Raw genomic sequence first — 16,844 nt, 5'->3', positions numbered from 1 at the left:
ACAAATCACAGCTCCAGTGGCGCAATCGGTTAGCGCGCCGTCCTTATACAACAGTTACGGAGATATGCGGAGGTTGTGAGTTCGAGCCTCACCTGGAGCAAACCTTTTCTTTGAGGCCAACTCAAAACTGGTAAGATTGTGAACCAAATGTACCAACAGCAACACATCCCTGGCGCCATGGCTTAGTGGTAAAGCGCCTGTCTAGTAAACAGGAGATCCTGGGTTCGATCCCCAGTGGCGCCTCATTTTAAACAAGCATGCCATATCTGGAAGTTTTTTCCTTTCTCTTTTTACAACACTTTGGAACCATTGCGTAAACTCGCGTAAACCTCATTAAACACTCGACGGGGATGTAGCTCAGATGGTAGAGCGCGCGCTTAGCATGCGCGAGGTACCGGGATCGATGCCCAGCATCTCCACTTTTCTTCATTCCGAATTTCATTGTTGCCACTTTCTTATTGGAAATTAATCCCAAATCACACGTACGTCTCTGTGCCGCAATCGGTTAGCGCGTTCGGCTGTTAACCGAAAGGTTGGTGGTTCGAGCCCACCCAGGGACGTCTTAAAAGATTTTTGTTTTCCAAACAAAGAAAACACGGAAGTTTTTGGACAACTTGCGTCGTATCATGACAGTTTTTCAAAGCAAACATTTTCAGATCAGATTAATCGGCCAAGTGCGCAGTCTATCCGAAAAGTGTCTCTATAGCTCAGTGGTAGAGCACTGGTCTCGTAAACCGGGGGTCGCCAGTTCAAACCTCGCTGGAGGCAATCATCGTTTTGCTAAAAACCTAACAGCAAGCATGCTTTGAAGTGTCAGCTTTTCGTACAAATCACAGCTCCAGTGGCGCAATCGGTTAGCGCGCCCTACTTATACAACAGTTACGGAGATATGCGGAGGTTGTGAGTTCGAGCCTCACCTGGAGCAAACCTTTTCTTTGAGGCCAACTCAAAACTGGTAAGATTGTGAACCAAATGTACCAACAGCAACACATCCCTGGCGCCATGGCTTAGTGGTAAAGCGCCTGTCTAGTAAACAGGAGATCCTGGGTTCGATCCCCAGTGGCGCCTCATTTTAAACAAGCATGCCATATCTGGAAGTTTTTCCTTTCTCTTTTTACAACACTTTGGAACCATTGCGTAAACTCGCGTAAACCTCACTAAACACTCGACGGGGATGTAGCTCAGATGGTAGAGCGCGCGCTTAGCATGCGCGAGGTACCGGGATCGATGCCCGGCATCTCCACTTTTCTTCTTCGCGAATTTCATTGTTACCACTTTCTTATTGGAAATTAATCCAAAAACACTCGTACGTCTGTGTGGCGCAATCGGTTAGCGCGTTCGGCTGTTAACCGAAAGGTTGGTGGTTCGAGCCCACCCAGGGACGTCTTAAAAGATTTTTGTTTTCCAAACAAAGAAAACACGGAAATTTTTGGACAACTTGCGTCGTATCATGACAGTTTTTCAAAGCAAACATTTTCAGATCACAATAATCGGCCAAGTGCGCAGTCTATCCGAAAAGTGTCTCTATAGTTCAATGGTAGAGCACTGGTCTCGTAAACCAGGGGTCGCCAGTTCAAACCTCGCTGGAGGCAATCATCGTTTTGCTAAAAACCTAACAGCAAGCATGCTTCGAAGTATCAGCTTTTCGTACAAATCACAGCTCCAGTGGCGCAATCGGTTAGCGTGCCGTCCTTATGCAACAGTTACGGAGATATGCGGAGGTTGTGAGTTCGAGCCTCACCTGGAGCAAACCTTTTCTTTGAGGCCAACTCAAAACTGGTAAGATTGTGAACCAAATGTACCAACAGCAACACATCCCTGGCGCCATGGCTTAGTGGTAAAGCGCCTGTCTAGTAAACAGGAGATCCTGGGTTCGATCCCCAGTGGCGCCTCATTTTAAACAAGCATGCCATATCTGGAAGTTTTTTCCTTTCTCTTTTTACAACACTTTGGAACCATTGCGTAAACTCGCGTAAACCTCACTAAACACTCGACGGGGATGTAGCTCAGATGGTAGAGCGCGCGCTTAGCATGCGCGAGGTACCGTGATCGATGCCCGGCATCTCCACTTTTCTTCTTCGCGAATTTCATTGTTACCACTTTCTTATTGGAAATTAATCCAAAAACACTCGTACGTCTCTGTGGCGCAATCGGTTAGCGCGTTCGGCTGTTAACCGAAAGGTTGGTGGTTCGAGCCCACCCAGGGACGACTTAAAAGATTTTGTTTTCCAAACAAAGAAAAGAACAAGTTTTTGGACAACTTGCGTCGTATCATGACAGTTTTTCAAAGTAAACATTTTCAGATCAGATTAATCGGCCAAGTGCGCAGTCTATCCGAAAAGTGTCTCTATAGTTCAGTGGTAGAGCACTGGTCTCGTAAACCAGGGGTCGCCAGTTCAAACCTCGCTGGAGGCAATCATCGTTTTGCTAAAAACCTAACAGCAAGCATGCTTTGAAGTGTCAGCTTTTCGTACAAATCACAGCTCCAGTGGCGCAATCGGTTAGCGCGTTCGGCTGTTAACCGAAAGGTTGGTGGTTCGAGCCCACCCAGGGACGCCTTAAAAGATTTTTGTTTTCCAAACAAAGAAAACACGGAAGTTTTTGGACAACTTGCGTCGTATCATGACAGTTTTTCAAAGCAAACATTTTCAGATCACAATAATCGGCCAAGTGCGCAGTCTATCCGAAAAGTGTCTCTATAGTTCAGTGGTAGAGCAGTGGTCTCGTATACCAGGCTGTGTGGGTTGAAAATTCGCTCGAAGCAATCAACATTTTGCTAAAAACCTAACAGCAAGCATGCTTTGAAGTATCAGCTTTTCGTACAAATCACTGCTTCACTGGCGCAATCGGTTAGCGCGCCGTACTCATACAACAGTTACGGAGATATGCGGAGGTTGTGAGTTCGAGCCTCACCTGGAGCAAACCTTTTCTTTGAGTCCAACTCAAAACTGGTAAGATTGTGAACCAAATGTACCAAAAGCAACACATCCCTGGCGCCATGGCTTAGTGGTAAAGCGCCAGCCTAGTAAACAGGAGATCCTGGGTTCGATCCCCAGTTGCGCCTCATTTTAAACAAGCATGCCATATCTGGAAGTTTTTTCCTTTCTCTTTTTACAACACTTTGAAACCATTGCGTAAACTCGCGTAAACCTCATTAAACACTCGACGGGGATGTAGCTCAGATGGTAGAGCGCGCGCTTAGCATGCGCGAGGTACCGGGATCGATGCCCGGCATCTCCACTTTTCTTCATTCCGAATTTCATTGTTGCCACTTTCTTATTGGAAATTAATCCAAAATCACTCGTACGTCTCTGTGGCGCAATCGGTTAGCGCGTTCGGCTGTTAACCGAAAGGTTGGCGGTTCGAGCCCACTCAGGGACGTCTTAAAAGATTTTTGTTTTCCAAACAAAGAAAACACGGAAGTTTTTGGACAACTTGCGTCGTATCATGACAGTTTTTCAAAGCAAACATTTTCAGATCACAATAATCGGCCAAGTGCGCAGTCTATCCGAAAAGTGTCTCTATAGCTCAGTGGTAGAGCACTGGTCTCGCAAACCAGGGGTCGCCAGTTCAAACCTCGCTGGAGGCAATCATCGTTTTGCTAAAAACCTAACAGCAAGCATGCTTTGAAGTGTCAGCTTTTCGTACAAATCACAGCTCCAGTGGCGCAATCGGTTAGCGCGCCCTACTTATACAACAGTTACGGAGATATGCGGAGGTTGTGAGTTCGAGCCTCACCTGGAGCAAACCTTTTCTTTGAGGCCAACTCAAAACTGGTAAGATTGTGAACCAAATGTACCAACAGCAACATATCTCTGGCGCCATGACTTATTGGTAAAGCGCCTGTCTAGTAAACAGGAGATCCTGGGTTCGATCCCCAGTGGCGCCTCATTTCAAACAAGCATGCCATATCTGGAAGTTTTTCCTTTCTCTTTTTACAACACTTTGGAACCATTGCGTAAACTCGCGTAAACCTCACTAAACACTCGACGGGGATGTAGCTCAGATGGTAGAGCGCGCGCTTAGCATGCGCGAGGTACCGGGATCGATGCCCGGCATCTCCACTTTTCTTCATTCCGAATTTCATTGTTACCACTTTCTTATTGGAAATTAATCCAAAATCGCTCGTACGTCTCTGTGGCGCAATCGGTTAGCGCGTTCGGCTGTTAACCGAAAGGTTGGTGTTTCGAGCCCACCCAGGGACGACTTAAAAGATTTTTGTTTTCCAAACAAAGAAAACAACAAGTTTTTGGACAACTTGCGTCGTATCATGACAGTTTTTCAAAGCAAACATTTTCAGATCACAATAATCGGCCAAGTGCGCAGTCTATCCTAAAAGTGTCTCTATAGCTCAGTGGTAGAGCACTGGTATCGTGAACTAGGGGTCGCGAGTTCAAACCTCGCTGGAGGCAATCATCGTTTTACTAAAAACCTAACAGCAAGCATGCTTTGAAGTATCAGCTTTTCGTACAAATCACAGCTCCAGTGGCGCAATCGGTTAGCGCGCCGTACTTATACAACAGTTACGGAGATATGCGGAGGTTGTGAGTTCGAGCCTCACCTGGAGCAAACCTTTTCTTTGAGGCCAACTCAAAACTGGTAAGATTGTGAACCAAATGTACCAACAGCAGCACATCCCTGGCGCCATGGCTTAGTGGTAAAGCGCCAGCCTAGTAAACAGGAGATCCTGGGTTCGATCCCCAGTGGCGCCTCATTTTAAACAAGCATGCCATATCTGGAAGTTTTTCCTTGCTCTTTTTACAACACTTTGGAACCATTGCGTAAACTCGCGTAAACCTCACTAAACACTCGACGGGGATGTAGCTCAGATGGTCAAGCGCGCTTAGCATGCGCGAGGTACCGGGATCGATGCCCGGCATTTCCACTTTTCTTCATTCCGAATTTCATTGTTGCCACTACCTTATTGGAAATTAATCCAAAATCGCTCGTACGTCTCTGTGGCGCAATCGGTTAGCGCGTTCGGCTGTTAACCGAAAGGTTGGTGGTTCGAGCCCACCCAGGGACGTCTTAAAAGATTTTTGTTTTCCAAACAAAGAAAACACGGAAGTTTTTGGACAACTTGCGTCGTATCATGACAGTTTTTCAAAGCAAACATTTTCAGATCACAATAATCGGCCAAGTGCGCAGTCTATCCGAAAAGTGTCTCTATAGTTCAGTGGTAGAGCACTGGTCTCGCAAACCAGGGGTCGCCAGTTCAAACCTCGCTGGAGGCAATCATCGTTTTGCTAAAAACCTAACAGCAAGCATGCTTTGAAGTGTCAGCTTTTCGTAGAAATCACAGCTCCACTGGCACAATCGGTTAGCGCGCCGTACTTATACAACAGTTACGGAGATATGCGGAGGTTGTGAGTTCGAGCCTCACCTGGAGCAAACCTTTTCTTTGAGGCCAACTGAACACTGGTAAGATTGTGAACCAAATGTACAAACAGCAACACATCCCTGGCGCCATGGCTTAGTGGTAAAGCGCCTGTCTAGTAAACAGGAGGTCCTGGGTTCGATCCCCAGTGGTGCCTCATTTTAAACAAGCATGCCATATCTGGAAGTTTTTTCTATTCTCTTTTTACAACACTTTGGAACCATTGCGTAAACTCGCGTAAACCTCACTAAACACTCGACGGGGATGTAGCTCAGATGGTAGAGCGCGCGCTTAGCGTGCGCGAGGTACCGTGATCGATGCCCGGCATCTCCACTTTTCTTCTTCGCGAATTTGGAAATTAATCCAAAATCACTCGTACGTCTCTGTGGCGCAATCGGTTAGCGCGTTTGGCTGTTAACCGAAAGGTTGGTGGTTCGAGCCCACCCAGGGACGTCTTAAAAGATTTTTGTTTTCCAAACAAAGAAAACACGGAAATTTTTGGACAACTTGCGTCGTATCATGACAGTTTTTCAAAGCAAACATTTTCAGATCAGATTAATCGGCCAAGTGTGCAGTCTATCAGAAAAGTGTCTCTATAGCTCAGTGGTAGAGCACTGGTCTAGTAAACCAGGGGTCGCGAGTTCAAACCTCGCTGGAGGCAATCATCATTTTGCTAAAAACCTAACAGCAAGCATGCTTTGAAGTATCAGCTTTTCATACAAATCACAGCTCCACTGGCGCAATCGGTTAGCGCGCCGTACTTATACAACAGTTACGGAGATATGCGGAGGTTGTGAGTTCGAGCCTCACCTGGAGCAAACCTTTACTTTGAGGCCAACTCAAAACTGGTAAGATTGTGAACCAAATGTACCAACAGCAACACATCCCTGGCGCCATGGCTTAGTGGTAAAGCGCCTGTCTAGTAAACAGGAGATCCTGGGTTCGATCCCCAGTGGCGCCTCTTTTTAGACAAGCATGCCATATCTGGAAGTTTTTTCCTTTCTCTTTTTACAACACTTTGGAACCATTGCGTAAACTCGCGTAAACCTCACTAAACACTCGACGGGGATGTAGTTCAGATGGTAGAGCGCGCGCTTAGCATGCGCGAGGTACCGTGATCGATGCCCAGCATCTCCACTTTTCTTCATTCCGAATTTCATTGTTGCCACTTTCTTATTGGAAATTAATCCAAAATCGCTCGTACGTCTCTGTGGCGCAATCGGTTAGCGCGTTCGGCTGTTAACCGAAAGGTTGGTGGTTCGAGCCCACCCAGGGACGACTTAAAAGATTTTTGTTTTCCAAACAAAGAAAACACGGAAGTTTTTGGACAACTTGCGTCGTATCATGACAGGTTTTCAAAGTAAACATTTTCAGATCAGATTAATCGGCCAAGTGTGCAGTCTATCAGAAAAGTGTCTCTATAGCTCAGTGGTAGAGCACTGGTCTCGTAAACCGGGGGTCGCGAGTTCAAACCTCGCTGGAGGCAATTATCATTTTGCTAAAAACCTAACAGCAAGCATGCTTTGAAGTATCAGCTTTTCGCACAAATCACAGCTCCAGTGGCGCAATCGGTTAGCGCGCCGTACAACAGTTACGGAGATATGCGGAGGTTGTGAGTTCGAGCCTCACCTGGAGCAAACCTTTTCTTTGAGGCCAACTCAAAACTGGTAAGATTGTGAACCAAATGTACCAACAGCAACACATCCCTGGCGCCATGGCTTAGTGGTAAAGCGCCTGTCTAGTAAACAGGAGATCCTGGGTTCGATCCCCAGTGGCGCCTCATTTTAAACAAGCATGCCATATCTGGAAGTGTTTTTCTTTCTCTTTTTACAACACTTTGGAACCATTGCGTAAACTCGCGTAAACCTCACTAAACACTCGACGGGGATGTAGTTCAGATGGTAGAGCGCGCGCTTAGCATGCGCGAGGTACCGTGATCGATGCCCGGCATCTCCACTTTTCTTCTTCGCGAATTTCATTGTTGCCACTTTCTTATTGGAAATTAATCCAAAATCGCTCGTACGTCTCTGTGGCGCAATCGGTTAGCGCGTTCGGCTGTTAACCGAAAGGTTGGTGGTTCGAGCCCACCCAGGGACGACTTAAAAGATTTTGTTTTCCAAACAAAGAAAACAACAAGTTTTTGGACAACTTGCGTCGTATCATGACAGTTTTTCAAAGTAAACATTTTCAGATCAGATTAATCGGCCAAGTGTGCAATCTATCCGAAAATTATCTCTATAGCTCAGTGGTAGAGCAATGGTATCGTGAACTAGGGGTCGCGAGTTCAAACCTCGCTGGAGGCAATCATCGTTTTAGTAAAAACCTAACAGCAAGCATGCTTTGAAGTATCAGCTTTTCGTACAAATCACAGCTCCAGTGGCGCAATCGGTTAGCGCGCCGTACTTATACAACAGTTACGGAGATATGCGGAGGTTGTGAGTTCGAGCCTCACCTGGAGCAAACCTTTTCTTTGAGGCCAACTCAAAACTGGTAAGATTGTGAACCAAATGTACCAACAGCAACACATCCCTGGCGCCATGGCTTAGTGGTAAAGCGCCTGTCTAGTAAACAGGAGATCCTGGGTTCGATCCCCAGTGGCGCCTCATTTTAAACAAGCATGCCATATCTGGAAGTTTTTTCCTTTCTCTTTTTACAACACTTTGGAACCATTGCGTAAACTCGCGTAAACCTCACTAAACACTCGACGGGGATGTAGCTCAGATGGTCAAGCGCGCTTAGCATGCGCGAGGTACCGGGATCGATGCCCGGCATTTCCACTTTTCTTCATTCCGAATTTCATTGTTGCCACTTTCTTATTGGAATTTAATCCAAAATCGCTCGTACGTCTCTGTGGCGCAATCGGTTAGCGCGTTCGGCTGTTAACCGAAAGGTTGGTGGTTCGAGCCCACCCAGGGACGTCTTAAAAGATTTTTGTTTTCCAAACAAAGAAAACAACAAGTTTTTGGACAACTTGCGTCGTATCATGACAGTTTTTCAAAGCAAACATTTTCAGATCACAATAATCGGCCAAGTGCGCAGTCTATCCGAAAAGTGTCTCTATAGTTCAGTGGTAGAGCACTGGTCTCGCAAACCAGGGGTCGCCAGTTCAAACCTCGCTGGAGGCAATCATCGTTTTGCTAAAAACCTAACAGCAAGCATGCTTTGAAGTGTCAGCTTTTCGTACAAATCACAGCTCCACTGGCACAATCGGTTAGCGCGCCGTACTTATACAACAGTTACGGAGATATGCGGAGGTTGTGAGTTCGAGCCTCACCTGGAGCAAACCTTTTCTTTGAGGCCAACTCAAAACTGGTAAGATTGTGAACCAAATGTACAAACAGCAACACATCCCTGGCGCCATGGCTTAGTGGTAAAGCGCCTGTCTAGTAAACAGGAGATCCTGGGTTCGATCCCCAGTGGTGCCTCATTTTAAACAAGCATGCCATATCTGGAAGTTTTTTCCTTTCTCTTTTTACAACACTTTGGAACCATTGCGTAAACTCGCGTAAACCTCACTAAACACTCGACGGGGATGTAGCTCAGATGGTAGAGCGCGCGCTTAGCGTGCGCGAGGTACCGTGATCGATGCCCGGCATCTCCACTTTTCTTCTTCGCGAATTTGGAAATTAATCCAAAATCACTCGTACGTCTCTGTGGCGCAATCGGTTAGCGCGTTCGGCTGTTAACCGAAAGGTTGGTGGTTCGAGCCCACCCAGGGACGTCTTAAAAGATTTTTGTTTTCCAAACAAAGAAAACACGGAAATTTTTGGACAACTTGCGTCGTATCATGACAGTTTTTCAAAGCAAACATTTTCAGATCAGATTAATCGGCCAAGTGTGCAGTCTATCAGAAAAGTGTCTCTATAGCTCAGTGGTAGAGCACTGGTCTCGTAAACCAGGGGTCGCGAGTTCAAACCTCGCTGGAGGCAATCATCATTTTGCTAAAAACCTAACAGCAAGCATGCTTTGAAGTATCAGCTTTTCATACTAATCACAGCTTCACTGGCGCAATCGGTTAGCGCGCCGTACTTATACAACAGTTACGGAGATATGCGGAGGTTGTGAGTTCGAGCCTCACCTGGAGCAAACCTTTACTTTGAGGCCAACTCAAAACTGGTAAGATTGTGAACCAAATGTACCAACAGCAACACATCCCTGGCGCCATGGCTTAGTGGTAAAGCGCCTGTCTAGTAAACAGGAGATCCTGGGTTCGATCCCCAGTGGCGCCTCTTTTTAGACAAGCATGCCATATCTGGAAGTTTTTTCCTTTCTCTTTTTACAACACTTTGGAACCATTGCGTAAACTCGCGTAAACCTCACTAAACACTCGACGGGGATGTAGTTCAGATGGTAGAGCGCGCGCTTAGCATGCGCGAGGTACCGTGATCGATGCCCAGCATCTCCACTTTTCTTCATTCCGAATTTCATTGTTGCCACTTTCTTATTGGAAATTAATCCAAAATCGCTCGTACGTCTCTGTGGCGCAATCGGTTAGCGCGTTCGGCTGTTAACCGAAAGGTTGGTGGTTCGAGCCCACCCAGGGACGACTTAAAAGATTTTTGTTTTCCAAACAAAGAAAACAACAAGTTTTTGGACAACTTGCGTCGTATCATGACAGTTTTTCAAAGTAAACATTTTCAGATCAGATTAATCGGCCAAGTGTGCAGTCTATCCGAAAAGTGTCTCTATAGCTCAGTGGTAGAGCACTGGTCTCGTAAACCAGGGGTCGCGAGTTCAAACCTCGCTGGAGGCAATTATCATTTTGCTAAAAACCTAACAGCAAGCATGCTTTGAAGTATCAGCTTTTCGTACAAATCACAGCTCCAGTGGCGCAATCGGTTAGCGCGCCGTACTTATACAACAGTTACGGAGATATGCGGAGGTTGTGAGTTCGAGCCTCACCTGGAGCAAACCTTTTCTTTGAGGCCAACTCAAAACTGGTAAGATTGTGAACCAAATGTACCAACAGCAACACATCCCTGGCGCCATGGCTTAGTGGTAAAGCGCCTGTCTAGTAAACAGGAGATCCTGGGTTCGATCCCCAGTGGCGCCTCATTTTAAACAAGCATGCCATATCTGGAAGTGTTTTTCTTTCTCTTTTTACAACACTTTGGAACCATTGCGTAAACTCGCGTAAACCTCACTAAACACTCGACGGGGATGTAGTTCAGATGGTAGAGCGCGCGCTTAGCATGCGCGAGGTACCGTGATCGATGCCCGGCATCTCCACTTTTCTTCTTCGCGAATTTCATTGTTACCACTTTCTTATTGGAAATTAATCCAAAATCCCTCGTACGTCTCTGTTGCGCAATCAGTTAGCGCGTTCGGCTGTTAACCGAAAGGTTGGTGGTTCGAGCCCACCCAGGGACGTCTTAAAAGATTTTTGTTTTCCAAACAAAGAAAACACGGAAGGTTTTGGACAACTTGCGTCGTATCATGACAGTTTTTCAAAGCAAACATTTTCAGATCACAATAATCGGCCAAGTGCGCAGTCTATCCGAAAAGTGTCTCTATAGTTCAGTGGTAGAGCAGTGGTCTCGTATACCAGGCTGTGTGGGTTGAAAATTCGCGCGAAGCAATCAACAAATTTTCTAAAAACCTAACAGCAAGCATGCTTTGAAGTATCAGCTTTTCGTACAAATCACTGCTTCATTGGCGCAATCGGTTAGCGCGCCGTACTTATACAACAGTTACGGAGATATGCGGAGGTTGTGAGTTCGAGCCTCACCTGGAGCAAACCTTTTCTTTGAGGCCAACTCAAAACTGGTAAGATTGTGAACCAAATGTACCAACAGCAACACATCCCTGGCGCCATGGCTTAGTGGTAAAGCGCCAGCCTAGTAAACAGGAGATCCTGGGTTCGATCCCCAGTGGCGCCTCTTTTTAAACAAGCATGCCATATCTGGAAGTTTTTTCCTTCCTCTTTTTACAACACTTTGGAACCATTGCGTAAACTCGCGTAAACCTCACTAAACACTCGACGGGGATGTAGCTCAGATGGTCAAGCGCGCTTAGCATGCGCGAGGTACCGGGATCGATGCCCGGCATCTCCACTTTTCTTCATTCCGAATTTCATTGTTGCCACTTTCTTATTGGAAATTAATCCAAAATCGCTCGTACGTCTCTGTGGCGCAATCGGTTAGCGCGTTCGGCTGTTAACCGAAAGGTTGGTGGTTCGAGCCCACCCAGGGACGTCTTAAAAGATTTTTGTTTTCCAAACAAAGAAAACACGGAAGTTTTTGGACAACTTGCGTCGTATCATGACAGTTTTTCAAAGCAAACATTTTCAGATCACAATAATCGGCCAAGTGCGCAGTATATCCGAAAAGTGTCTCTATAGCTCAGTGGTAGAGCACTGCTCTCGCAAACCAGGGATCGCCAGTTCAAACCTCGCTGGAGGCAATCATCGTTTTGCTAAAAACCTAACAGCAAGCATGCTTTGAAGTATCAGCTTTTCATACAAATCACAGCTCCACTGGCGCAATCGGTTAGCGCGCCGTACTTATACAACAGTTACGGAGATATGCGGAGGTTGTGAGTTCGAGCCTCACCTGGAGCAAACCTTTTCTTTGAGGCCAACTCAAAACTGGTAAGATTGTGAACCAAATGTACCAACAGCAACACATCCCTGGCGCCATGGCTTAGTGGTAAAGCGCCTGTCTAGTAAACAGGAGATCCTGGGTTCGATCCCCAGTGGCGCCTCATTTTAGACAAGCATGCCATATCTGGAAGTTTTATCTTTCTCTTTTTACAACACTTTGGAACCATTGCGTAAACTCGCGTAAACCTCACTAAACACTCGACGGGGATGTAGTTCAGATGGTAGAGCGCGCGCTTAGCATGCGCGAGGTACCGTGATCGATGCCCAGCATCTCCACTTTTCTTCATTCCGAATTTCATTGTTGCCACTTTCTTATTGGAAATTAATCCAAAATCGCTCGTACGTCTCTGTGGCGCAATCGGTTAGCGCGTTCGGCTGTTAACCGAAAGGTTGGTGGTTCGAGCCCACCCAGGGACGACTTAAAAGATTTTTGTTTTCCAAACAAAGAAAACAACAAGTTTTTGGACAACTTGCGTCGTATCATGACAGTTTTTCAAAGTAAACATTTTCAGATCAGATTAATCGGCCAAGTGTGCAGTCTATCAGAAAAGTGTCTCTATAGCTCAGTGGTAGAGCACTGCATGGTCTCGTAAACCAGGGGTCGCGAGTTCAAACCTCGCTGGAGGCAATTATCATTTTGCTAAAAACCTAACAGCAAGCATGCTTTGAAGTATCAGCTTTTCGTACAAATCACAGCTCCAGTGGCGCAATCGGTTAGCGCGCCGTACTTATACAACAGTTACGGAGATATGCGGAGGTTGTGAGTTCGAGCCTCACCTGGAGCAAACCTTTTCTTTGAGGCCAACTCAAAACTGGTAAGATTGTGAACCAAATGTACCAACAGCAACACATCCCTGGCGCCATGGCTTAGTGGTAAAGCGCCTGTCTAGTAAACAGGAGATCCTGGGTTCGATCCCCAGTGGCGCCTCATTTTAAACAAGCATGCCATATCTGGAAGTGTTTTTCTTTCTCTTTTTACAACACTTTGGAACCATTGCGTAAACTCGCGTAAACCTCACTAAACACTCGACGGGGATGTAGTTCAGATGGTAGACCGCGCGCTTAGCATGCGCGAGGTACCGTGATCGATGCCCGGCATCTCCACTTTTCTTCTTCGCGAATTTCATTGTTACCACTTTCTTATTGGAAATTAATCCAAAATCACTCGTACGTCTCTGTGGCGCAATCGGTTAGCGCGTTCGGCTGTTAACCGAAAGGTTGGTGGTTCGAGCCCACCCAGGGACGTCTTAAAAGATTTTTGTTTTCCAAACAAAGAAAACACGGAAGTTTTTGGACAACTTGCGTCGTATCATGACAGTTTTTCAAAGTAAACATTTTCAGATCAGATTAATCGGCCAAGTGTGCAGTCTATCCGAAAAGTGTCTCTATAGCTCAGTGGTAGAGCACTGGTCTCGTAAACCAGGGGTCGCGAGTTCAAACCTCGCTGGAGGCAATTATCATTTTGCTAAAAACCTAACAGCAAGCATTCTTTGAAGTATCAGCTTTTCGTACAAATCACAGCTCCAGTGGCGCAATCGGTTAGCGCGCCGTACTTATACAACAGTTACGGAGATATGCGGAGATTGTGAGTTCGAGCCTCACCTGGAGCAAACCTTTTCTTACCAAACAGCAACACATCTCTGGCGCCATGGCTTAGTGGTAAAGCGCCTGTCTAGTAAACAGGAGATCCTGGGTTCGATCCCCAGTGGCGCCTCATTTTAAACAAGCATGCCATATCTGGAAGTGTTTTTCTTTCTCTTTTTACAACACTTTGGAACCATTGCGTAAACTCGCGTAAACCTCACTAAACACTCGACGGGGATGTAGTTCAGATGGTAGAGCGCGCGCTTAGCATGCGCGAGGTACCGTGATCGATGCCCGGCATCTCCACTTTTCTTCTTCGCGAATTTCATTGTTACCACTTTCTTATTGGAAATTAATCCAAAATCACTCGTACGTCTCTGTGGCGCAATCGGTTAGCGCGTTCGGCTGTTAACCGAAAGGTTGGTGGTTCGAGCCCACCCAGGGACGTCTTAAAAGATTTTTGTTTTCCAAACAAAGAAAACACGGAAGTTTTTGGACAACTTGCGTCGTATCATGACAGTTTTTCAAAGCACACATTTTCAGATCACAATAATCGGCCAAGTGCGCAGTCTATCCGAAAAGTGTCTCTATAGTTCAGTGGTAGAGCAGTGGTCTCGTATACCAGGCTGTGTGGGTTGAAAATTCGCGCGAAGCAATCAACATTTTGCTAAAAACCTAACAGCAAGCATGCTTCGAAGTATCAGCTTTTCGTACAAATCACTGCTCCAGTGGCGCAATCGGTTAGCGCGCCGTACTTATACAACAGTTACGGAGATATGCGGAGATTGTGAGTTCGAGCCTCACCTGGAGCAAACCTTTTCTTTGAGGCCAACTCAAAACTGGTAAGATTGTGAACCAAATGTACCAACAGCAACACATCCCTGGCGCCATGGCTTAGTGGTAAAGCGCCTGTCTAGTAAACAGGAGATCCTGGGTTCGATCCCCAGTGGCGCCTCATTGTAAACAAGCATGCCATATCTGGAAGTTTTTTCCTTTCTCTTTTTACAACACTTTGGAACCATTGCGTAAACTCGCGTAAACCTCACTAAACACTCGACGGGGATGTAGTTCAGATGGTAGAGCGCGCGCTTAGCATGCGCGAGGTACCGTGATCGATGCCCGGCATCTCCACTTTTCTTCATTCCGAATTTCATTGTTGCCACTTTCTTATTGGAAATTAATCCAAAATCGCTCGTACGTCTCTGTGGCGCAATCGGTTAGCGCGTTCGGCTGTTAACCGAAAGGTTGGTGGTTCGAGCCCACCCAGGGACGACTTAAAAGATTTTTGTTTTCCAAACAAAGAAAACAACAAGTTTTTGGACAACTTGCGTCGTATCATGACAGTTTTTCAAAGTAAACATTTTCAGATCAGATTAATCGGCCAAGTGTGCAGTCTATCAGAAAAGTGTCTCTATAGCTCAGTGGTAGAGCACTGGTCTCGTAAACCAGGGGTCGCGAGTTCAAACCTCGCTGGAGGCAATTATCATTTTGCTAAAAACCTAACAGCAAGCATGCTTTGAAGTATCAGCTTTTCGTACAAATCACAGCTCCAGTGGCGCAATCGGTTAGCGCGCCGTACTTATACAACAGTTACGGAGATATGCGGAGGTTGTGAGTTCGAGCCTCACCTGGAGCAAACCTTTTCTTTGAGGCCAACTCAAAACTGGTAAGATTGTGAACCAAATGTACCAACAGCAACACATCCCTGGCGCCATGGCTTAGTGGTAAAGCGCCTGTCTAGTAAACAGGAGATCCTGGGTTCGATCCCCAGTGGCGCCTCTTTTTAAACAAGCATGCCATATCTGGAAGTTTTTTCCTTTCTCTTTTTACAACACTTTGGAACCATTGCGTAAACTCGCGTAAACCTCACTAAACACTCGACGGGGATGTAGGTCAGATGGTAGAGCGCGCGCTTAGCGTGCGCGAGGTACCGTGATCGATGCCCGGCATCTCCACTTTTCTTCTTCGCGAATTTCATTGTTGCCACTTTCTTATTGGAAATTAATCCAAAATCACTCGTACGTCTCTGTGGCGCAATCGGTTAGCGCGTTCGGCTGTTAACCGAAAGGTTGGTGGTTCGAGCCCACCCAGGGACGACTTAAAAGATTTTGTTTTCCAAACAAAGAAAACAACAAGTTTTTGGACAACTTGCGTCGTATCATGACAGTTTTTCAAAGTAAACATTTTCAGATCAGATTAATCGGCCAAGTGTGCAGTCTATCAGAAAAGTGTCTCTATAGCTCAGTGGTAGAGCACTGGTCTCGTAAACCAGGGGTCGCGAGTTCAAACCTCGCAGGAGGCAATTATCATTTTGCTAAAAACCTAACAGCAAGCATGCTTTGAAGTATCAGCTTTTCGTACAAATCACAGCTCCAGTGGCGCAATCGGTTAGCGCGCCGTACTTATACAACAGTTACGGAGATATGCGGAGGTTGTGAGTTCGAGCCTCACCTGGAGCAAACCTTTTCTTTGAGGCCAACTCAAAACTGGTAAGATTGTGAACCAAATGTACCAACAGCAACACATCCCTGGCGCCATGGCTTAGTGGTAAAGCGCCTGTCTAGTAAACAGGAGATCCTGGGTTCGATCCCCAATGGCGCCTCTTTTTAAACAAGCATGCCATATCTGGAAGTTTTTTCCTTTCTCTTTTTACAACACTTTGGAACCATTGCGTAAACTCGCGTAAACCTCACTAAACACTCGACGGGGATGTAGCTCAGATGGTAGAGCGCGCGCTTAGCATGCGCGAGGTACCGGGATCGATGCCCGGCATCTCCACTTTTCTTCATTCCGAATTTCATTGTTGCCACTTTCTTATTGGAAATTAATCCAAAATCACTCGTACGTCTCTGTGGCGCAATCGGTTAGCGCGTTCGGCTGTTAACCGAAAGGTTGGTGGTTCGAGCCCACCCAGGGACGTCTTAAAAGATTTTTGTTTTCCAAACAAAGAAAACACGGAAGTTTTTGGACAACTTGCGTCGTATCATGACAGTTTTTGAAAGTAAACATTTTCAGATCAGATTAATCGGCCAAGTGTGCAGTCTATCAGAAAAGTGTCTCTATAGTTCAGTGGTAGAGCACTGGTCTCGTAAACCAGGGGTCGCGAGTTCAAACCTCGCTGGAGGCAATCATCATTTTGCTGAAAACCTAACAGCAAGCATGCTTTGAAGTATCAGCTTTTCGTACAAATCACAGCTCCAGTGGCGCAATCGGTTAGCGCGCCGTACAACAGTTACGGAGATATGCGGAGGTTGTGAGTTCGAGCCTCACCTGGAGCAAACC

At 46.3% G+C, this 16,844-nt stretch overlaps 1 protein-coding gene and 81 non-coding genes across 82 annotated transcripts in view; 81 read left to right on the top strand and 1 right to left on the bottom strand.

Moving 5' to 3' along the window:
- LOC145204722 (pappalysin-1-like) overlaps window positions 1-16,844 on the bottom strand; it is a 126,022-nt gene that overhangs the window by 32,548 nt on the left and 76,630 nt on the right. The window lies entirely within an intron of this gene.
- On the top strand, window positions 11-100 carry Trnai-uau (transfer RNA isoleucine (anticodon UAU)). The gene is given in 2 exon segments: window positions 11-48; window positions 65-100. It is a non-coding gene; the product is annotated as a tRNA-Ile (tRNA).
- Window positions 172-243, top strand: Trnat-agu (transfer RNA threonine (anticodon AGU)). The gene has a single exon. It is a non-coding gene; the product is annotated as a tRNA-Thr (tRNA).
- Trnan-guu (transfer RNA asparagine (anticodon GUU)) lies at window positions 487-560 on the top strand. The gene has a single exon. It is a non-coding gene; the product is annotated as a tRNA-Asn (tRNA).
- Trnat-cgu (transfer RNA threonine (anticodon CGU)) lies at window positions 697-768 on the top strand. Its single transcript has one exon. It is a non-coding gene; the product is annotated as a tRNA-Thr (tRNA).
- Window positions 836-925, top strand: Trnai-uau (transfer RNA isoleucine (anticodon UAU)). The gene is given in 2 exon segments: window positions 836-873; window positions 890-925. It is a non-coding gene; the product is annotated as a tRNA-Ile (tRNA).
- On the top strand, window positions 997-1,068 carry Trnat-agu (transfer RNA threonine (anticodon AGU)). The gene has a single exon. It is a non-coding gene; the product is annotated as a tRNA-Thr (tRNA).
- Window positions 1,171-1,243, top strand: Trnaa-agc (transfer RNA alanine (anticodon AGC)). Its single transcript has one exon. It is a non-coding gene; the product is annotated as a tRNA-Ala (tRNA).
- On the top strand, window positions 1,311-1,384 carry Trnan-guu (transfer RNA asparagine (anticodon GUU)). Its single transcript has one exon. It is a non-coding gene; the product is annotated as a tRNA-Asn (tRNA).
- On the top strand, window positions 1,521-1,592 carry Trnat-cgu (transfer RNA threonine (anticodon CGU)). The gene has a single exon. It is a non-coding gene; the product is annotated as a tRNA-Thr (tRNA).
- Trnai-uau (transfer RNA isoleucine (anticodon UAU)) lies at window positions 1,660-1,749 on the top strand. The gene is given in 2 exon segments: window positions 1,660-1,697; window positions 1,714-1,749. It is a non-coding gene; the product is annotated as a tRNA-Ile (tRNA).
- On the top strand, window positions 1,821-1,892 carry Trnat-agu (transfer RNA threonine (anticodon AGU)). The gene has a single exon. It is a non-coding gene; the product is annotated as a tRNA-Thr (tRNA).
- On the top strand, window positions 2,136-2,209 carry Trnan-guu (transfer RNA asparagine (anticodon GUU)). Its single transcript has one exon. It is a non-coding gene; the product is annotated as a tRNA-Asn (tRNA).
- On the top strand, window positions 2,344-2,415 carry Trnat-cgu (transfer RNA threonine (anticodon CGU)). Its single transcript has one exon. It is a non-coding gene; the product is annotated as a tRNA-Thr (tRNA).
- On the top strand, window positions 2,483-2,556 carry Trnan-guu (transfer RNA asparagine (anticodon GUU)). The gene has a single exon. It is a non-coding gene; the product is annotated as a tRNA-Asn (tRNA).
- Window positions 2,993-3,064, top strand: Trnat-agu (transfer RNA threonine (anticodon AGU)). Its single transcript has one exon. It is a non-coding gene; the product is annotated as a tRNA-Thr (tRNA).
- Window positions 3,168-3,240, top strand: Trnaa-agc (transfer RNA alanine (anticodon AGC)). The gene has a single exon. It is a non-coding gene; the product is annotated as a tRNA-Ala (tRNA).
- Trnan-guu (transfer RNA asparagine (anticodon GUU)) lies at window positions 3,308-3,381 on the top strand. Its single transcript has one exon. It is a non-coding gene; the product is annotated as a tRNA-Asn (tRNA).
- On the top strand, window positions 3,518-3,589 carry Trnaa-cgc (transfer RNA alanine (anticodon CGC)). Its single transcript has one exon. It is a non-coding gene; the product is annotated as a tRNA-Ala (tRNA).
- Trnai-uau (transfer RNA isoleucine (anticodon UAU)) lies at window positions 3,657-3,746 on the top strand. The gene is given in 2 exon segments: window positions 3,657-3,694; window positions 3,711-3,746. It is a non-coding gene; the product is annotated as a tRNA-Ile (tRNA).
- Window positions 3,818-3,889, top strand: Trnat-agu (transfer RNA threonine (anticodon AGU)). Its single transcript has one exon. It is a non-coding gene; the product is annotated as a tRNA-Thr (tRNA).
- Window positions 3,992-4,064, top strand: Trnaa-agc (transfer RNA alanine (anticodon AGC)). The gene has a single exon. It is a non-coding gene; the product is annotated as a tRNA-Ala (tRNA).
- Window positions 4,132-4,205, top strand: Trnan-guu (transfer RNA asparagine (anticodon GUU)). Its single transcript has one exon. It is a non-coding gene; the product is annotated as a tRNA-Asn (tRNA).
- Trnat-cgu (transfer RNA threonine (anticodon CGU)) lies at window positions 4,341-4,412 on the top strand. The gene has a single exon. It is a non-coding gene; the product is annotated as a tRNA-Thr (tRNA).
- Window positions 4,480-4,569, top strand: Trnai-uau (transfer RNA isoleucine (anticodon UAU)). The gene is given in 2 exon segments: window positions 4,480-4,517; window positions 4,534-4,569. It is a non-coding gene; the product is annotated as a tRNA-Ile (tRNA).
- On the top strand, window positions 4,641-4,712 carry Trnat-agu (transfer RNA threonine (anticodon AGU)). Its single transcript has one exon. It is a non-coding gene; the product is annotated as a tRNA-Thr (tRNA).
- Window positions 4,953-5,026, top strand: Trnan-guu (transfer RNA asparagine (anticodon GUU)). Its single transcript has one exon. It is a non-coding gene; the product is annotated as a tRNA-Asn (tRNA).
- On the top strand, window positions 5,163-5,234 carry Trnaa-cgc (transfer RNA alanine (anticodon CGC)). The gene has a single exon. It is a non-coding gene; the product is annotated as a tRNA-Ala (tRNA).
- Window positions 5,302-5,391, top strand: Trnai-uau (transfer RNA isoleucine (anticodon UAU)). The gene is given in 2 exon segments: window positions 5,302-5,339; window positions 5,356-5,391. It is a non-coding gene; the product is annotated as a tRNA-Ile (tRNA).
- On the top strand, window positions 5,463-5,534 carry Trnat-agu (transfer RNA threonine (anticodon AGU)). The gene has a single exon. It is a non-coding gene; the product is annotated as a tRNA-Thr (tRNA).
- Window positions 5,757-5,830, top strand: Trnan-guu (transfer RNA asparagine (anticodon GUU)). The gene has a single exon. It is a non-coding gene; the product is annotated as a tRNA-Asn (tRNA).
- Trnat-agu (transfer RNA threonine (anticodon AGU)) lies at window positions 5,967-6,038 on the top strand. The gene has a single exon. It is a non-coding gene; the product is annotated as a tRNA-Thr (tRNA).
- On the top strand, window positions 6,106-6,195 carry Trnai-uau (transfer RNA isoleucine (anticodon UAU)). Its single transcript is given in 2 exon segments — window positions 6,106-6,143; window positions 6,160-6,195. It is a non-coding gene; the product is annotated as a tRNA-Ile (tRNA).
- Trnat-agu (transfer RNA threonine (anticodon AGU)) lies at window positions 6,267-6,338 on the top strand. The gene has a single exon. It is a non-coding gene; the product is annotated as a tRNA-Thr (tRNA).
- Trnan-guu (transfer RNA asparagine (anticodon GUU)) lies at window positions 6,582-6,655 on the top strand. Its single transcript has one exon. It is a non-coding gene; the product is annotated as a tRNA-Asn (tRNA).
- On the top strand, window positions 6,792-6,863 carry Trnat-cgu (transfer RNA threonine (anticodon CGU)). Its single transcript has one exon. It is a non-coding gene; the product is annotated as a tRNA-Thr (tRNA).
- On the top strand, window positions 6,931-7,014 carry Trnac-aca (transfer RNA cysteine (anticodon ACA)). The gene is given in 2 exon segments: window positions 6,931-6,968; window positions 6,979-7,014. It is a non-coding gene; the product is annotated as a tRNA-Cys (tRNA).
- Trnat-agu (transfer RNA threonine (anticodon AGU)) lies at window positions 7,086-7,157 on the top strand. The gene has a single exon. It is a non-coding gene; the product is annotated as a tRNA-Thr (tRNA).
- Window positions 7,401-7,474, top strand: Trnan-guu (transfer RNA asparagine (anticodon GUU)). The gene has a single exon. It is a non-coding gene; the product is annotated as a tRNA-Asn (tRNA).
- Window positions 7,748-7,837, top strand: Trnai-uau (transfer RNA isoleucine (anticodon UAU)). The gene is given in 2 exon segments: window positions 7,748-7,785; window positions 7,802-7,837. It is a non-coding gene; the product is annotated as a tRNA-Ile (tRNA).
- Window positions 7,909-7,980, top strand: Trnat-agu (transfer RNA threonine (anticodon AGU)). Its single transcript has one exon. It is a non-coding gene; the product is annotated as a tRNA-Thr (tRNA).
- On the top strand, window positions 8,222-8,295 carry Trnan-guu (transfer RNA asparagine (anticodon GUU)). The gene has a single exon. It is a non-coding gene; the product is annotated as a tRNA-Asn (tRNA).
- On the top strand, window positions 8,431-8,502 carry Trnaa-cgc (transfer RNA alanine (anticodon CGC)). Its single transcript has one exon. It is a non-coding gene; the product is annotated as a tRNA-Ala (tRNA).
- Window positions 8,570-8,659, top strand: Trnai-uau (transfer RNA isoleucine (anticodon UAU)). The gene is given in 2 exon segments: window positions 8,570-8,607; window positions 8,624-8,659. It is a non-coding gene; the product is annotated as a tRNA-Ile (tRNA).
- Window positions 8,731-8,802, top strand: Trnat-agu (transfer RNA threonine (anticodon AGU)). The gene has a single exon. It is a non-coding gene; the product is annotated as a tRNA-Thr (tRNA).
- Window positions 9,025-9,098, top strand: Trnan-guu (transfer RNA asparagine (anticodon GUU)). Its single transcript has one exon. It is a non-coding gene; the product is annotated as a tRNA-Asn (tRNA).
- On the top strand, window positions 9,235-9,306 carry Trnat-cgu (transfer RNA threonine (anticodon CGU)). The gene has a single exon. It is a non-coding gene; the product is annotated as a tRNA-Thr (tRNA).
- Window positions 9,374-9,463, top strand: Trnai-uau (transfer RNA isoleucine (anticodon UAU)). Its single transcript is given in 2 exon segments — window positions 9,374-9,411; window positions 9,428-9,463. It is a non-coding gene; the product is annotated as a tRNA-Ile (tRNA).
- On the top strand, window positions 9,535-9,606 carry Trnat-agu (transfer RNA threonine (anticodon AGU)). The gene has a single exon. It is a non-coding gene; the product is annotated as a tRNA-Thr (tRNA).
- On the top strand, window positions 9,850-9,923 carry Trnan-guu (transfer RNA asparagine (anticodon GUU)). The gene has a single exon. It is a non-coding gene; the product is annotated as a tRNA-Asn (tRNA).
- Window positions 10,059-10,130, top strand: Trnat-cgu (transfer RNA threonine (anticodon CGU)). Its single transcript has one exon. It is a non-coding gene; the product is annotated as a tRNA-Thr (tRNA).
- Trnai-uau (transfer RNA isoleucine (anticodon UAU)) lies at window positions 10,198-10,287 on the top strand. The gene is given in 2 exon segments: window positions 10,198-10,235; window positions 10,252-10,287. It is a non-coding gene; the product is annotated as a tRNA-Ile (tRNA).
- Trnat-agu (transfer RNA threonine (anticodon AGU)) lies at window positions 10,359-10,430 on the top strand. Its single transcript has one exon. It is a non-coding gene; the product is annotated as a tRNA-Thr (tRNA).
- On the top strand, window positions 10,674-10,747 carry Trnan-guu (transfer RNA asparagine (anticodon GUU)). Its single transcript has one exon. It is a non-coding gene; the product is annotated as a tRNA-Asn (tRNA).
- Trnai-uau (transfer RNA isoleucine (anticodon UAU)) lies at window positions 11,024-11,113 on the top strand. The gene is given in 2 exon segments: window positions 11,024-11,061; window positions 11,078-11,113. It is a non-coding gene; the product is annotated as a tRNA-Ile (tRNA).
- Trnat-agu (transfer RNA threonine (anticodon AGU)) lies at window positions 11,185-11,256 on the top strand. The gene has a single exon. It is a non-coding gene; the product is annotated as a tRNA-Thr (tRNA).
- Window positions 11,498-11,571, top strand: Trnan-guu (transfer RNA asparagine (anticodon GUU)). Its single transcript has one exon. It is a non-coding gene; the product is annotated as a tRNA-Asn (tRNA).
- Trnai-uau (transfer RNA isoleucine (anticodon UAU)) lies at window positions 11,847-11,936 on the top strand. The gene is given in 2 exon segments: window positions 11,847-11,884; window positions 11,901-11,936. It is a non-coding gene; the product is annotated as a tRNA-Ile (tRNA).
- On the top strand, window positions 12,008-12,079 carry Trnat-agu (transfer RNA threonine (anticodon AGU)). The gene has a single exon. It is a non-coding gene; the product is annotated as a tRNA-Thr (tRNA).
- On the top strand, window positions 12,322-12,395 carry Trnan-guu (transfer RNA asparagine (anticodon GUU)). The gene has a single exon. It is a non-coding gene; the product is annotated as a tRNA-Asn (tRNA).
- Window positions 12,531-12,606, top strand: Trnat-cgu (transfer RNA threonine (anticodon CGU)). Its single transcript has one exon. It is a non-coding gene; the product is annotated as a tRNA-Thr (tRNA).
- Window positions 12,674-12,763, top strand: Trnai-uau (transfer RNA isoleucine (anticodon UAU)). Its single transcript is given in 2 exon segments — window positions 12,674-12,711; window positions 12,728-12,763. It is a non-coding gene; the product is annotated as a tRNA-Ile (tRNA).
- Window positions 12,835-12,906, top strand: Trnat-agu (transfer RNA threonine (anticodon AGU)). Its single transcript has one exon. It is a non-coding gene; the product is annotated as a tRNA-Thr (tRNA).
- Trnan-guu (transfer RNA asparagine (anticodon GUU)) lies at window positions 13,150-13,223 on the top strand. Its single transcript has one exon. It is a non-coding gene; the product is annotated as a tRNA-Asn (tRNA).
- Trnat-cgu (transfer RNA threonine (anticodon CGU)) lies at window positions 13,360-13,431 on the top strand. The gene has a single exon. It is a non-coding gene; the product is annotated as a tRNA-Thr (tRNA).
- Window positions 13,499-13,588, top strand: Trnai-uau (transfer RNA isoleucine (anticodon UAU)). Its single transcript is given in 2 exon segments — window positions 13,499-13,536; window positions 13,553-13,588. It is a non-coding gene; the product is annotated as a tRNA-Ile (tRNA).
- Window positions 13,621-13,692, top strand: Trnat-agu (transfer RNA threonine (anticodon AGU)). The gene has a single exon. It is a non-coding gene; the product is annotated as a tRNA-Thr (tRNA).
- Trnan-guu (transfer RNA asparagine (anticodon GUU)) lies at window positions 13,936-14,009 on the top strand. The gene has a single exon. It is a non-coding gene; the product is annotated as a tRNA-Asn (tRNA).
- Window positions 14,285-14,374, top strand: Trnai-uau (transfer RNA isoleucine (anticodon UAU)). Its single transcript is given in 2 exon segments — window positions 14,285-14,322; window positions 14,339-14,374. It is a non-coding gene; the product is annotated as a tRNA-Ile (tRNA).
- On the top strand, window positions 14,446-14,517 carry Trnat-agu (transfer RNA threonine (anticodon AGU)). The gene has a single exon. It is a non-coding gene; the product is annotated as a tRNA-Thr (tRNA).
- Trnan-guu (transfer RNA asparagine (anticodon GUU)) lies at window positions 14,761-14,834 on the top strand. The gene has a single exon. It is a non-coding gene; the product is annotated as a tRNA-Asn (tRNA).
- Trnat-cgu (transfer RNA threonine (anticodon CGU)) lies at window positions 14,970-15,041 on the top strand. Its single transcript has one exon. It is a non-coding gene; the product is annotated as a tRNA-Thr (tRNA).
- Trnai-uau (transfer RNA isoleucine (anticodon UAU)) lies at window positions 15,109-15,198 on the top strand. The gene is given in 2 exon segments: window positions 15,109-15,146; window positions 15,163-15,198. It is a non-coding gene; the product is annotated as a tRNA-Ile (tRNA).
- Trnat-agu (transfer RNA threonine (anticodon AGU)) lies at window positions 15,270-15,341 on the top strand. Its single transcript has one exon. It is a non-coding gene; the product is annotated as a tRNA-Thr (tRNA).
- On the top strand, window positions 15,585-15,658 carry Trnan-guu (transfer RNA asparagine (anticodon GUU)). Its single transcript has one exon. It is a non-coding gene; the product is annotated as a tRNA-Asn (tRNA).
- Window positions 15,793-15,864, top strand: Trnat-cgu (transfer RNA threonine (anticodon CGU)). The gene has a single exon. It is a non-coding gene; the product is annotated as a tRNA-Thr (tRNA).
- On the top strand, window positions 15,932-16,021 carry Trnai-uau (transfer RNA isoleucine (anticodon UAU)). Its single transcript is given in 2 exon segments — window positions 15,932-15,969; window positions 15,986-16,021. It is a non-coding gene; the product is annotated as a tRNA-Ile (tRNA).
- Trnat-agu (transfer RNA threonine (anticodon AGU)) lies at window positions 16,093-16,164 on the top strand. Its single transcript has one exon. It is a non-coding gene; the product is annotated as a tRNA-Thr (tRNA).
- Trnaa-agc (transfer RNA alanine (anticodon AGC)) lies at window positions 16,268-16,340 on the top strand. The gene has a single exon. It is a non-coding gene; the product is annotated as a tRNA-Ala (tRNA).
- Trnan-guu (transfer RNA asparagine (anticodon GUU)) lies at window positions 16,408-16,481 on the top strand. The gene has a single exon. It is a non-coding gene; the product is annotated as a tRNA-Asn (tRNA).
- On the top strand, window positions 16,618-16,689 carry Trnat-cgu (transfer RNA threonine (anticodon CGU)). The gene has a single exon. It is a non-coding gene; the product is annotated as a tRNA-Thr (tRNA).
- Trnac-aca (transfer RNA cysteine (anticodon ACA)) lies at window positions 16,757-16,840 on the top strand. The gene is given in 2 exon segments: window positions 16,757-16,794; window positions 16,805-16,840. It is a non-coding gene; the product is annotated as a tRNA-Cys (tRNA).

The sequence above is a fragment of the Phallusia mammillata genome, chromosome 8, assembly GCF_965637545.1.
Source record: "Phallusia mammillata chromosome 8, kaPhaMamm4.hap1.1, whole genome shotgun sequence".
NCBI lineage: Eukaryota > Metazoa > Chordata > Ascidiacea > Phlebobranchia > Ascidiidae > Phallusia > Phallusia mammillata.
This window is presented reverse-complemented; position numbering and strand designations above follow the sequence as displayed.